Raw genomic sequence first — 15,820 nt, 5'->3', positions numbered from 1 at the left:
GGCTGCAGAGGAAGATTGGTGCACGGATTTAAACAGAGATGCAGCAGCTATTGGAGAGAGAACCACACAGCTTTAGCAGAGTGAAGACTCCCACGGCCCTGAGGGAGAGAACCACGCGGTCTTGACAGAGTGGAGACTCCTGCAGCCCTGAGAGGGAGAACCACGCGGCCCTGCAGAGTAGGGACTCCCATGGCCCGGGGAGAGAGGACCACATGCCTTTGCCAGAGTGGGGAGCCCCACAGCTTTAGGAGATATGGTACTCTGGACTGGGCAAAGGGGGAAGGAAGGACTGTGTCTGTTTGTGGGTGTTTTAAGGGAATTTAGGATTTTTGATAAAGACATTAGGTCACTACTTTAAGTCTGTATAGTATTAAATAAACATTTCCTTTTCTTTTCACAAATCTCTGGCATTGAGAGACGTCTTTCCTCTGGTGGCAGAAATAACGGACCTGGGGGCTTTTTTTCAATAATAGTATATCGTCCCAGGCCCTCTTGTTTGTTCTGTAACAATATGTGCTTCCATTTATTTGTGTGTTCCTTAATTTCTTTCTTCAGTGTTGTGTAGATTTCTGAGTACAGTTCTTTTACCTCTTGGTTCGGTTTATTTCTAGGTACTTTTTCTTGTTGCTATAGTAAATGGAATTTTTTCCTAATTTCTGTTTCTAATAGTTCATTGGAGTAAAAAGTGCCTTTGATTTCTGAATATTGACTTTGTACCCTGTGGTTTTGACAAATTCACTTATTGAGTAATTTTTCAGTGGAGTCTGTAGAGTTTTCTATGTACACTATCATGTCATCTGCAAACAATGAGTATTACTTCCACCTTTCCAATTTGGATGCCTTTTATTATGCCTAGTATTATGGCTAGAACTTCCAATACTAGTTGAATAGAAGTGGTGAAAGCAGACACCCTTGTCTTGTTCCTGATCTTAGTAGGAAAGCTTTTAGTTTTTGCCCATTGAGTATGATGTTGGCTGGAGATTTCCTGTATACGGCTTTTATTATGTTCAGGTGTGGTTCCTCCCACTTCACTGAATGTTTTTATCATAAATGGGTTACACGGACACTGGCCTGCAGTGTCCACAACATTATGGATGAGACGAGATACATTCACACAGACTACCTAGAGTCCTGTGGAGGAAAAGGGATGGCACAGCTACTCTCACAAGGGGAGAGTGAGCGCACCAACCCTTGCCTTGACAAGATTTTATTGGGTTCAATTTGCACAGGAATACAGGTAAAGCTCATTCATCATTGTCAGGCAGTAAGGATCAAACAATAGATAGTATACAAAGAACTATGAGGGCTTATTCTGAGTCAGGGTCAGTTAGCTAAAGGGCTACAAAACTTTGGGAAACAAACTCATTTCCTTCTTGGACCCTTATCATTTAATTAAGAGCATTGTTTGCAAAGCAGGTTTCACAGGATTTTATGTATTCTTTCTTAGGCCTGATCACCCGAGGAACCCGCCCTTTCCAGCACAGGGCTGCACCACCCTCTGTCATTGTTTCAGGCTCAAGTCAGGCAGGGGAAGTAAGGCAGCCAAGAGATTAGGAGACTTCTTGCAGACAGAATGAGGACTCAGGCCATGTCAAAGCCAAGGGGCGATGGCCCATCATCCTCTTTTGCTATGGCTCCCCAAGTCCTTCCCTGGGGCCTTCCGATGATCTTGCCTGTCTTAGGTCATTCTTCCATTGAGGAATCTTACCTGTCATTGGCTAACTGATCAAGCATTGGGGCCAGGCAAGGTGAAATAAAAGGAGTAGAAGCAGCCCTCCTGCCAGGAAGATAAGTTTTGTCTCCTTAGTGGCTTATGGTCCGAAGGTTGCTCACTCAACCTTAGCCATGTGTGTGTGTGTGTGGTGGGGCGGGGGGTGGTTACAGCTTCTGAAACTAGGCAGGGCAGTTCCCAACAAATGAGTGCTGTCCTATATGAAATTACTTTTCACCATCTATTGGTACAATCAAGTGATTTTTGTCTTTCTTTTGTTTATGTGATGTATTACATTTATTGATTTGCAAATATTTACAACCTTGCATTTCTAGGCCCAAACCAGAGTATGAAGTCAAGATTATGTAAACACACACTGACTACTTGTGCTTGTTCATGTTTTTGAAAGGTCCTCTTGGTTCTGGCTGTCTTACATCTGAGTAGGAAATACAAATCTGAGCAGCTAGGAAGGCAGCATCACCTGACATTTGGAGGAAGTAGGACCCAGTGTAGACAAAGTAGGCCAGAGTGGCTGGGCATCATGCTAACATCAGTCCTTTAAGTATATGTGGAAGCTGCTTGGCCAAACTAATGTAGCATTCTCTCCTCCTTCACAGATGCCCACCATTAAATCCAGGTTTTCCTAAAGATAATTACCAAAACAGAGCAAAATAAAAGAGAATTTTTATTTATGGATGGAAGAAAGTATTTAAAAAGGGTTCTTTTGGTGCCATTAAAAATTTATTTTCTGGGCCATTAACCAAATAGATGTGGTGTTACACTTATTTGATTCTCAGTGGTGAACAGAAAGAAAGGGCCAGCCTGCATTTAATTTGAGACATATGAAAAAAATGGGATTCGCTGTGCAGATAGAGAGATGGTTTTCAGTAAATGCCTCCAATATTTTGTCACCAAGGTGCAATAATGCCTGTGTAACACAAGATGAAGCCTTCCAAACTGTTTATTTCCCAGTATTTTCATTCCATTTCCATCACTCTTTGGAAAGTGCAGGTCTGGGTTTGTGCTTGGGAAAGTGATACAGAGTAATGTGGAGGCACACAGCCTTTGAGGCCATTGTTCTTGTCATTGTTATACTGAACACGCATCAGCCCTTGGCTCTCTCCTGATTAGCCTTGTACCAGCATTTTCCATGAAGACACAAAAGACATGCTTAGTAAGTGTATTGGTGACACAGGGCCAGGGAGGATAACTGGTGCATTTGAATGTCACTCTAAAGATTCTAGAAGAGAGGATGATGGCAATGAGATAGGTGGGAGCAGAATCCACTTTCCCCTGCGCACAGGTGGAACACCTACCCGATCTTCTGAGAAACAGAGTAAACAGCCAACCCTAACCCAACATATATGAAGGTTGGAGGCCAAAATTATAGAGGGCATTGAAAAATCATATGGTAAGGAGATTGCTTTGGGTCAATAAGGTCCCTGGGAGCAGTGCAATGAACCACAGTGGCTGCAGCCCCAGGCCCGGCACTTGCCAGGTCAGCCACGAGATTCTTGGAAGAGACCCAGGTCAATGGCTCAGTTCCCTTCCAAAAGAGAGGTTTGAGCAGTACACAATGAACTTTGATGCTTGAAGTCACTGAGGGGAATAAAGACAAAGTGGCAAATGCACAGGGGCAGTATGCCCCTGCTGAGACTATGGATGCCAGCTGGGTCATTACCAAAGAATTTGGGGAGCTGGGTGACTCCTGGAGATGGGAGGAAAGTTGGGCCATGACAGATCCTGACCTGGATAGTATCTGCTCTGGTTGAAAGGTGGATTGTGTGAGAGACTAGGCGCTTGTTTGAAGTGGCTGACTTGAACAGGAATTTTTTTTGAAAAAAAAAAAAAAAGACTCTTGGTGGTTATTTAGGAAATTCTCCCACAGTGGAATTCTCCTACAGCAGCTGCCCCCTGAAGCCTCAGGCACCTCCCTCAGCTGTGCCCCTGAAGCCTCAGCAGCCTAGGCCAAGGACCCACCCCTGCCACTGGGACCATGGCCATGCACCTACCCTCTCTCCAGCCACAGCTACAGAGGGTGGCAGCCCATGCACCTGCCCCAGCAGCATGGCCAACCCAGCTGCCACAAAAGTAGAGGCCTCCGCCCTACCCAAGCAGTATACCAGTGGAGGCTACGAGTTCACGCCCATAGCCCCAGCGGCGGCACATGCCAGACCCTGCAGCCCCCACCTCTGCATCCCCTGCCCCTGCCACTGCAGCAGAGGAGGCTGTGCACCCAGATCCATAACTTTCACTGCAGCAGTAGAGGAGGTAGGTGTGCATGCCCACTGCCCCAGAGGCATCCACAGCTTCCACTGCCCCAGCCATGGTGGCACTCCTGCCCTGCGAGGCTGAACTGGATCACTAAGAGGAATATGGAAGCACCCCCCTCACCTCTCCCAGAGGAGAGCAGGAGAGCTCAGGGAGTCAGCAGTCCCCAGAAAGACTTAACTCGGTGGGGGAACCAAACTACACTGAAGAGACTTTGAGAGTCCCTAGCACCTAAGACAGTAAAAAGTGAGAAGGTGGTATGTGAGTTGCCCCTAACTGGTGTACCTCAAGGACAGCACAACAGGTGGACTGAAGGTGTTGACATGTCACAGGAGGACACTGGGGGCCTGGCAGCAAACTGAGGAACTAGGTTAGAAACTGGGCAACATTGAACAGCACAGCCCTGTTCAAAACCACAGGAAGGGAGAAAAGTGTTTGAAACCCTATCCCCCTCAAACAGCTACAGCCAGGAAGACCAGCAGAACTCGCTTGGCCAATTTAAAGCCAGCAGGAGGCTTTTTAAAAAAATTTCTTTCTTTATTTTTCTCTCTTTTTAAAAAATTTTATTTTATTTATTTTTAGAGAGGGAAGGGAGGGAGAAAGAGAGAGAAAGAGAAATATCAATGTGCGGTTGCTGGGGGTCATGGCCTGCAACCCAGGCATGCACTCTGACTGGGAATCGAACCTGCAACATTTTGGTTCGTAGCACACGCTCAATCCACTGAGCTATGCCAGCCAAGTTCTCTTTTTTTTTCCCCCCACAAATAAGACAATAAAACCTGGAGCTGTGAAAGGACCAGAGTCAGACCCAAAGAGTGGTTATCCCAACAACTGAGAAACTGAGACAAATTTCACTTTGCTATTTCAGAAAACTTGCAAGTGATTGCTTATTTGTATTATTATTATTTTTTCATTATTTTCACATCTTTTATATTATTAGTATTTTTTATTTCTCTTCTTTTTGTTTAGTTTTCTTTGTCTTGTTTATTTAATTGCATTGTTTGACTGGTTTTTCTTGTTTTCTCTTTCATAGTGTATTTTTAATTTTTCTTCTTTCACTTCACTTGTGTTCCACTGACGTGTGATCACTGGCCGGCAGTGATCACGCAACGCTGCCTCGTCAAAACATGAGAAATGAATATACACAGAAACAGGCAATTTTCTGTGGAGAAGTAGGGACTGAGTGGCCACTCTCCCAAGTGGAAAAACGCCCTGCCCCCCTGCACAAGCAGGGTTTTATTCTTGAAAACCAATACAGTTTGCAAATTACAAGTAGTTAGTTTTTGAAAGGTGCTGGCAGATTTCCTACTGGGATCCTAAGCCAGAGATTTTGGGGTTTTATCATTTAAAAAGACTATAGGACTTAAAGCTTAGTTCTGTTTCCTGCTTGTGACTTCATATTCTAATTAAAGAACATCCTCCAGCAAGCAGATTTCACAGGGTCTTTCATATTCTATGTCTTAGGCCTGATTACCCTGGGAGTCCACCGTTTCTGGTCTGGACTGTACTGCCCCTGTTACTTCCAACGGGCCTGAGTTGGGCAGAGGAGATAAAGGCAGCTGGGAAACTTGGATTTCTCAAGGACTCAGGCATTGGCAAAGCTGAGGTTCGTAGAGGTTGATGTCGATCACCCCGTTATTTCGACAGCCCCGTAAATCTCATCCCTGTCATTCCTTCGTGAACACGTCTGTCTGAGGTTCATTCTCTATCCAAGAGAATTGTTACCCATCATTGACTGCCGTTCAAGCATGAAAAGGAATGAGGCATATGAACAGGCAGCGTTCATGCCAGGGAAATAAGTTTTGTCTCTTTAGCATCTCCTGGCTCAGAGGCCTCTTACTCAGCCATAGTTATAGGCAGTTACAGATTCCTGAGACCAGGCAGAGCGGTCCCCAACATTCCACTAGCACTCTACTCTAGAATGTGTACTTCCTACACTTGTTTTTCAGATCACATAGATTCTGCCACATGATTGTTGCTCCATTACTGTTGTAAGTAATTATTGTTCCATACAATTGTAAATAATACACAGCACCCCTCCCAGATCTTAGCTCACTTCACTGTCTTCCAGAACTTTATTACTATTGTGGTTAACTCTATTCTCTCACACACTATACCTATTTTCTATCCTTTACTCTCACTATATCTCATAATCAGACCTCCCACCAACTCGCTGTTTTCTGGATCCAACTCACAATCCTTCCCCTACAAGAGTCTTATCTTTTTCCACCCTATCTAAAAGGTGACTAGTTGGGTGAAATATCATGGTTAACAGTATACATATCCAAAGGATCTCCTATCTCTTCTCTACAGGTTGGTACTATAAGTCCCATGGAATACACTCTCTCTGTCTTTATCCATTTTACCTTCCCCATCCAACTGATCACATAAAAGAGTAGGTGAAAGCCTTGAACACCAGTGTACCTGCTGAAAGGGAAAATCCCCCAACAAAGGAACCAGAAACAGATAGATAATAATGGAAGAAGGTGAAGAAGTGAGTGGAAGCCACACTAACCTCCACCCAGGACAAATCTGGAAATACACCTAAGTGGTGGGGAAATTACCCAGAATAAACAACTGAACAAGAGCAAGAGAGAGGCCTCAAAACCTCGAACAGACAGAAGAACCAGCTTCAACACAACCTGTCCACACCTGCACAGCAGAATATAAGATGTGGTGGGCAGAGTAACCCTCAGTTAACCAGCAGCAAGGAAGCCCTCATGAAAGAAATACCCAACAACAATAAAAACCCAAAGACATACAGAGAGCCAACATAAATGACAGTCCAGGACCATCAAGTTCAGGAAATTAAGGAGACTACACTACTGAATCTCACGGGTCTTCTACCACAGATCACACCATAAACCCAAGGAGTCAGAACAGATCAATTTATAAAGCAAAGGCAAACAAGAAGAGTCTCATAAACAATGGGAACACAAAGAAATGAACCTCAAATAAAAGGACAGTAGGAAGCACCAGAAAGAATGCTAAATGAAACAGAGGCAAGCTAACTATAAGACATTAAGTTCAGAGCAGTGGTTATTGGGAAGCTCAATGAGCTCACAGAAAATCACACAGACACAAAAAAAAATACAGGGAAACTCACCACAAACTATATGAACAAGAAAAAGGAAATAGAAACTACCAACAAGGGCCAAGAAGAAATGAAGAATATAATTTCTGAACTGAAGAAAACAGAAGGAATCGAAAGGCTAGATAAAGCAGAGAATAGAATCAGCCAGCTGGAAGACAAGATAGAAAAAAACACCCAGAAAGATCAAGAAAAGGAAAAGACACACAGAAACAAATAAGAGGTGTCAAGGGAACGGCTGGACAACATGTAACATAATAATATCCATATAATAGGGATACCAGAAGGAGAAGAAGAAGAGCAAGGGATAGAAACCTGTTTGAAAAAGTAACAATGGAAAACTTTCCTAATTTAATGAAAGAAAAAATTACACAAAACCAGGAAACACAGACAGTCCCAATCAAAAGGAACATAAAGAGGCCCACTTTAAGACACATTATAATTAAAATTGTAAAATTTCAAGACAAACAGAGAATCCTAAAGGCAGCAAAGGAGAAACAGGAAGTAATATACAAGGGAGCCCAAGAAAGATTTGCAGGTGATTTCTCAATGGAAACGCACCACACCAGAAGGGAATGGCATGAAATTTTCCAAGTAATGAAAAACAAAGGCCTGCAACTGAGACTACTCTATCCAGCAAGGTTCTCATTAAAATGGAAGGTCAAATAAGGAGTTCCCAGACAAAAGAAGCCTCAAAGAGTACACCTCCTCGAAAATAGCTCTGCAGGAAATACTAAAGGAACAGTTTTAAGAAAAATAAAAAAGAATTAAAAAGAGAGGAACACAGGTATGAAACATGGCAATGAATAAGTACCTATCGATAATAACCTTAAACATAAATAGATTAAATAGTCTAATCAAAACACATAGAATAGCTGAATGGGTAAGAAATCATGACCTACACATATGCTACCTACAAGAGACACACCTCAGAACAAAAGACTTATACAGGCTAAACGTGAAGGACTGGAACCAATTAGTCCAAGCAAATGGACAGGAAGAAAAAGCCAGAGTAGCAATACTCATATCAGACAACATAGACTTCAAAAAAAGGGGCCATAAAAAAAGACCCAGAAGGTCACTTTATAATACTCAAGGGAAAAATTCACCAAGAAGACATAAACATTGTACATATATATGCATCCAACATAGGGACACCCAAGTACATAAAGAAAATCTTGGAGGACTTCAAGAAAGCTACTGACAACATAATTATGGTAAGGGATTTTAACACCCCACTATGGATAGATATTCCAAACATAATGGACAGATCTCCCAAACAAAATATCAACAGGGATATTGCAGCATTGAACAATGTCTAGATCAAATAGACAGCATTGATATTTATATAGCATCTTTCATCTCAAAGAAGGAAAATACACATTCTTTTCAAATGCACATGGAATATTTTCAATGATAGACAACATGGTCAGACACAAAACAAAGCTCAATAAATTCAAGAAAATTGAAATCATATCAAGCAGTTTCTGCAACCACAAGGGACTGAAACTAGAAACCAACCTCAAGGAAAAAACTTAAAACATTCAAACTCATACAGATTGAATAGCATGAAGTTGAAAAAAAGAATGGGTGAAGAAAGACATAAAAAAATTCCTGGAAACAAATGAAAATGAATGTAAAACAGTCCAAAACTTATGAGACACAGCAAAGGCAGTCCTGAGAGGGAACTTCATAGCAATACAGGCGTACCTAAAAAGATAGAAACATTTCAAACAAACAACCTAACCCTACACCTACAAGAACTTGAGGAACAACAACAAAGACAGCCCAGAGAAAGTAGAAGGAGGGAAATAATCAAGATCAGAGCATAATTAAACAACATAGAGACAAAAATCACAATTCTAAGGATCAATGAATCCAGAACCTGGTTGTTTGAAAAGATAAACAAAATCAACAAGCCTTTAAGCAGACTTATCAAGTAAAAAAGAGAGAGAACCCAAAAACACAATCAGAAATGAAAGAGGATGGATTACAACTGATACCACAAAAATATAAAGAATTGTAAGCAATTGTTATGAGGAACTACATGCCAAGTAATTTGAAAACCTAGGTGAGATGGAAAAATTTCTAGAAAAATTTAATCTCCCAAAACTGAATAAAGAAGAAGCAAAAAGCCTGAACAGACCAATAACAGTTGACGAAATTGATGCAGTAATAATAAAAAAAAACTCCCAATGCACAAAAGCCCTGGACCAGATGGTTTCACAGGAGAATTCTACAAAGCATATAAGGAAGAGCTAACCCCTATCCTTCACAGACTATTCCACAAAATCCAAGAAGATGGAAGACTCTCAAACTCTTTTTATGAAGCCAGCATCATCCTAATCCCAAAACCAGATAAAGACACAACAAAAAAGGAAACTTCAGGCTAGTATCGCTGATGAACATAGATGCTAAATACCTCAATAAAATACTGGCAAACCACATCCAGTAATATGTTAAAAAGATCATACACCATGACCAAGTGGGATTTATCCCAGGGATACAAGGATGGTACAATATTCGCCAATCCATAAACGTAATACATCACATAAACAAAAGCAAAGACAAAAATCACATGATCACAATAGATGTGGAAAAAGCATTTGATAAGCGGCAGCACCCATTTGTGATTAAAACATTCAGCAAAGAGGGAAGAGAGGAAGCATTCCTCAACATAATAAAGGCCATATAAGAGAAACCTACAGCCAAGATCATACTCAATGGGCAAAAACTTAAAGCTTTCCCACTAAGATCAGGAACAAGACAAGGATATCTACTTTCACCACTCCTTTTGAAAATAGCATTGGAAGTCCTAGCCACAGCAATCAGACAAGAAACAGAAATAAAAGGCATACCAGTTGGAAGGGAGGAATTAAAACTGTCATTGTTTGCAGATGACATGATAATGTACATAGAAAATCCTATATTCCACCAAAAACTACTTGACCTAATAAGTGAATTTGGCAAAACAGTGGGATACAAAGTCAATATTGAGAAATCAAAGGCATTTCTGTACACCAACAATGACATATCAGAAACAGAAATCAGGGGAAAAAATCCCATTTGATATAGTAAAAAGAAAATACCTAGGAATAAACCTAACCAAGGATATAAAAGGCCTGTACTCAGAAAACTACACAACACTGAAGAAGGAAATTAAGAAAGAAACAAACAAATGGAAGCATGTACCATGTTCATGGTTTGGAAGAATTAACATCATCAAAATGTCCATACTACCCAAAGCAATTTGTACATTCAATGAAATACCTATTAAAGTACCAATGGCATATTTCACAGATATAGAACAAACACTTCAGAAATTTGTGTGAAAGCATAAATGACCCTGAATAGGTAGAGCAATTTTAAGGAAGAAGAACTATGTTGGAAGGATCATAATAACTGATATCAAACTGTATTACATGGCCACTGTAATCAAAACAGCCTGGTACTGGCATAAGAACAGACACATAGACAAATGGAACAGTATAGAGAGTGCAGAAATAAACCCAAGTCTCTTTAGTCAATTAATATTTGACAAAGGGAGCAACAGTGTGAAATGGAGCAAAAATAGTCTCTTGAACAAATGGTGTTGGGAGAGCTGGACAGCTACATACAAAAAAATGAACCTTGATCACCAACTTACAGCATACACAAAATAAATTCAAGATCGATAAAATACTTAAATATAAGTTGTGACACTATAAATCCTTCAAGAGAAGATAGGCAGGAAAATCTCAGATATTCCATGCAGCAATATTTTCACTGATGTGTCTCCTAGAGCAAGGGACATAAAGGAAAGAATAAACAAAAGGGATTTCATCAAAATAAAAATAAAAAAAAAACTTCTGCACAGCTAAAGAAAACAGCATTGAAATGAAAAGAGAACAATCTGTGGGGAAAACCATATTTGCAAATGATACCTGGGACAAGGATTTGATCTCCAAAATAGATAAAGAACTCACATGACTCTACTCCAAGAAGACAAGCAACCCAATTAAAAAATGGGCAAAATGGGCAAAATATCTTCTCCAAGGAAGACATAGGACGCAGGGACATATGAAAAGATGCTCAGCATCAGTACCCATCAGAGAGATGCAAATTAAAACCACAATGAGATATCACTTCACACAGGTCAGAATGGCCATCATAAACAAAGTAACAAACAACAAGAGTTGGAGAAGTTGTGGAAAAAAGGGGACCCTAGTGTACTGTTGGTTGGACTGCAGACTGGTACAACCACTATGGAAAACAGTATGGAACTTCCTCAGAAAACTAAAAATATATGTCTTTTGACCCAGTAATTCCACTGCTGGGACTATATCCTAAGAACCCTGAAACACTAATCCCAAAGAACCTATGCACCCCAATGTTCATAGCAGCGCAACTTACAATGCCCAAGTGCTGGAAGCAACCTAGGTGCCCATCAGTAAATGAATGGATCAAAAAACTGTGGTACATTTACACAATGGAATTCTATGCAGTAGAAAGAAAGAAGGAGCTCCTACCCTTTGCGACAGCATGAATGGAACTGGAGAGCATTATGCTAAGTGAAATAAGCCAGGTGGTATAAGAGAAATACCATATGATCTCACCTTTAACAGGAACCTAATCAACAAAACAAAGAAACAAGCAAAATATAAGCAAAGACACTGAAATTGAGAACTGACTAACAGTGAGCAGAGCGGAGAGGTCAGGGGAGGGTATTATAGGGGACGAGGGTGAAAGGTTTACAGGCACAATTATAAGGGACACATGGACAATAAGAGTCTGGTATGGGAATGAAGGGAGGTGGAAGGGCTGGGGGTTTGGGCTGGGGTTGGGGAGAAGGTAGAAAACTGTACTTGAAGAAATTTTAAAAAATAAAAAAATACTTAAAAAGAAAAATTGATGGTACATTTACCCTATGGAATACTATGCATCAGAGAGAAAGAAGAAGCTCCAACCCTTTGATACAGCATGGATGGAAATGGAGAGCATTAGTCTAAGTGAAATAAGGCAGGTGGTGAGGGACAAATACCATATGATCTCACCTTTAAGTAGAACCAAATCATAAAAACAAAAAAGCAAGCAAAATATAACCAGAGTCATTGAAATTAAGAACCATCTGACAGTCACCAGAGGGGAGGTTAGAGGGTATAATGGGGGGAGGGTTTTCAGGAACAAGTATAAAGGACACATGGACAAAACCCAAGAGGTGATGGTGGAATCAGGAGAGGGAGGTGGGAATGGCTGGGATGGGGGAGGAGTGAAGGAGTAAATGAAGACAACTGTACTTGAACAACAATAAAATGATTTTAAAAACAGAAAAAAATAAAAGCAAATGATAATTTATATGTTCTAAAAATAGAATGTGAATAAAAAAATAAATAAATAAAGATCCTAAAAAACTTACATTGTGCTGAAATCTACAAGGTGAAAGTGAACCGGCAGAAATGTACAAGTTTACCTTTGCTGGAATAGGAAAAAGCCTTCCAAACAGTGAAAGAGGAGATATGAATATGTTTCACAGAGAACACTACCATGATCACTGTGATCACATGATGACTGTGATGATTACAGCACTATCAACTAACCCAGTGCTACTCTGAGCATAGTCCACAGACCAGCAGTTGCTTGTTGTTGCCTGTGCTTCTGTCAGGCTGTCAATGAACTTCATCACAAAGCACATCATATACTAGAGCCAAACTCGCAAAACGGCCCTGGTGAAGGAAGCAGGGCATCAATCTACATACCATCCTGACCACTTCATCTCTTGGAGGGCTCACCCATTGAATTTTAAAGGGCATTGAATTTTAAAGGCTCCTTGGTGTCAGTACTTAATACTACTTGTGCTAAGTACTCTAAATGTATCATCAAATTTATGTCGAGCCATAGTGTACTTAGGGCCAGTATAGTGAAATGTATAAATACAGATGTCTGTACCAAATTGCCTCAGTTTTCTTGTTTGATGGGTCATGTCATCATTTGTGGCACATGGTGTGAGCTTAGAACCTGGAAGTGAGTATTAGTGTGTTTCTCATTAACACCTTTTTGAGGAAAATCCTGTTGTCACCCCCCTTTGTAGATGAGGAAGTGAGCTAAGCTTCAATCAAGCTTAATGGGATCTTATGTTCATGCAATTCTGAAGTGGCACAGCCCAGACTTAAAACCAGAATTCTCTGACTGTAAATTTCAAGCAAATGCTTATGTGTTATAGCACACTGCCAGTCTCTGGTTAGACTAGATGAGTGGCTTTTAATTTTTTGACCAAATTCAATGATGGGATGATCATAACATAGTAGACATGCAAACTCACACATATATAATCAGAATCAAAAGTTCCATGAAATAATACTCGCCCCTCATAAATGCAATGCACTCTGATATTTTCTACTCTATTTTATTTCATTTATAAAGGTAAAGCTGGTGGTGACCTATGAAGTGGATTTCATTGTGCACAAATGAGCTGTAACTCACAACTTGGAACACTGTATCAGTAATTTCTATGGGTCATTTAGTTTTCATGTTCTCTGATTCTCCTAAAAACCCAAAACAGAGACAAAATCCTTCAAGCCAATTTCATTAGTACAGAACAAAAGACCTGGATATGAAGCAGTTCATGTGAAAAAAAAAGTTTTTAGCCAAGGTCTATATGTGGAAACATTTTAATCTTGGGCATAAAAGTAGACCTTTCAGCCACACCCCTCAGGAATAGTGCATTCCCTCTTGGGTGCCATATTAAGAGAAATCAAGAACCTGAAATGCGTTAAGAGAAGGACAATCAAGATGGGGGAGGGTATGAAATTATTTAAGGAGCCAGGAATGTTTCATCTGATTTTGAAGGAAAACAGTCTCTAAACTATTTTGAAGAAATAAGTACCTCTTGATAACAAATCTTTAAGATGGTAGCATCCTTCAGGACTGAATGTCTTGTCTGATGTATTATCTTACTTAAAGCTTATTTCTATTAGGTTTTTAGATTTTGGTGTCTAAAGGGAGAAAGTTGTAAAATGATTTTTTTGCTAATTCTCTCATGTAAAAGACCAGCAGGAATCCACCGCTGTCGGGGTACAAAAAGGAGCTCTCAAGCTTGCTGTTGGCAAGATTTTTGCACATCTTCAAGAGGATTTTGAAAGGGGGTGGGTGAAGATCTCCAGCCCAGGTTTGGTCTTAGAACACACACAGTCCCTCACCTGGGAACTGGCCCTGCTTTGTGGGAAAGCCCACTGTTCCTGATGCTCTGGACAGGGAGGAAGCACTTATCCTGATGTTCCTCTCCCTCCTGGGATCCAGCTGAGAGCTGGTTCTCCCTGTGATCAGGACAGGAGAGAGTGAAAGGCTGGAGCAGACCCTACCCTGGTTTCCACTGGGGCTTCCCATGCCTGTAGCTGGATGTCCCCCTCAAAGCAGTTTACAACAATAGAAGTCTGCACTATTGCTGCTGGTGAGGACATTATATTGTAACAAGAGGAGCAGATTTGCTGGTATTTTATAAATTCAGGAAGGAAGAGGAAGAAAGCTGTCAAGAATGACTCAGAGTTTACATGATTGGGAAAACTGAGAGCAAAACAGGACCACTGAAACCAAGGGGCCAAAATGAAGTGCTATAAATTATGGGGAAAATGTAAGGATGCTTCTAATAATACTACATGGCTTAGAGTAACAGCCATGTTCATGAATGTTGGAAATGAAGCTGGAGTGGTTAAAATATATTGATTTTGTTGCTCAAGTGATTATGATCCAATGTTACAGTGAGATACTTGGAAAAAAATTTGATCTTAACTGAGAGTGAAATTCATCTTCAGGATGTTGAAACTTTGCTGTAGTCCCAAAAAACGTATTAATTCATTCATTATCTGTTGACATCTCAGATTGATTTTAACGTTTAGAATGCAATTAATACATTTAGCTTTGGTGGTTCTTTCAGTAGACTTAAAATAGCCAGATTAATTCTGAAAATGATTGTCTGCATTTTCTGATTTCTCAGACAAGGAGAGTCCAATAGCACCTCAGTGATTCTACACATCTTGTTTGATGAGATCTGAAAGGAGGGGCTGCTGAATCAGAGGAAATTTTGTGCCTCAAGGATGGAGTAGAAGGAGATGAAGTGAAACACAGGATGATGAAAAAAGCAGCTGTTAACATGTATCAGGTGCTCACTACACACTGAATGGTGTTCTCAGCATTATATATAATGATCTAATTTGATCTTCAGCAGCCCAATTAAATAATAATTATTATATGTTAAACATTTTAAATTGATTTTAGAGTGAGAGGGAAGGAGAGAGAGACATGAATTTGTTGTTCCACTTATTTATGCATTCTTTGGTTGACCAGACCAGGGATTGCAGCCACAACCTTGGTGTATCTGGACTACACTCTAGTAAAGGGAGCTACCTGGACACAGTCAATAATAAGTATGAGTACTTCTTTGCCATAAAGGAAGCTAAAGTACAGAGAGGCTAGCAGATTTGCCCAAGGTTCCAAGGTTGCTGGGATGGTCTGACCAAGGAGGCATCATGAACACTTCCTAGTGAGGTATTATCTTTGCCTGGCTTGATAAATTGGCAGTAGAGAAACTGGAGAAACTATCTCCTAGGAGACGGTGTTGCTTCTAGTGTCAAGTGGTAACATGGGATTCAACATCAGGAAAAGAGACATTCTCCTCCCATTTTCCAAAACCAAAGGGAAGCCTCAGGCTCTGAGTGGCTTCTGTTTGGAACCCATAGCCCTTTGTGAAGCTCCACACCCAAAGAGCACCCAGA

The sequence above is a fragment of the Phyllostomus hastatus genome, unplaced genomic scaffold (assembly GCF_019186645.2).
Source record: "Phyllostomus hastatus isolate PE091 unplaced genomic scaffold, TTU_PhHast_1.1 phas_contig_65, whole genome shotgun sequence".
Classification (NCBI taxonomy): Eukaryota; Metazoa; Chordata; class Mammalia; order Chiroptera; family Phyllostomidae; genus Phyllostomus; species Phyllostomus hastatus.
Note: the sequence above shows the minus strand (reverse complement) of the source record.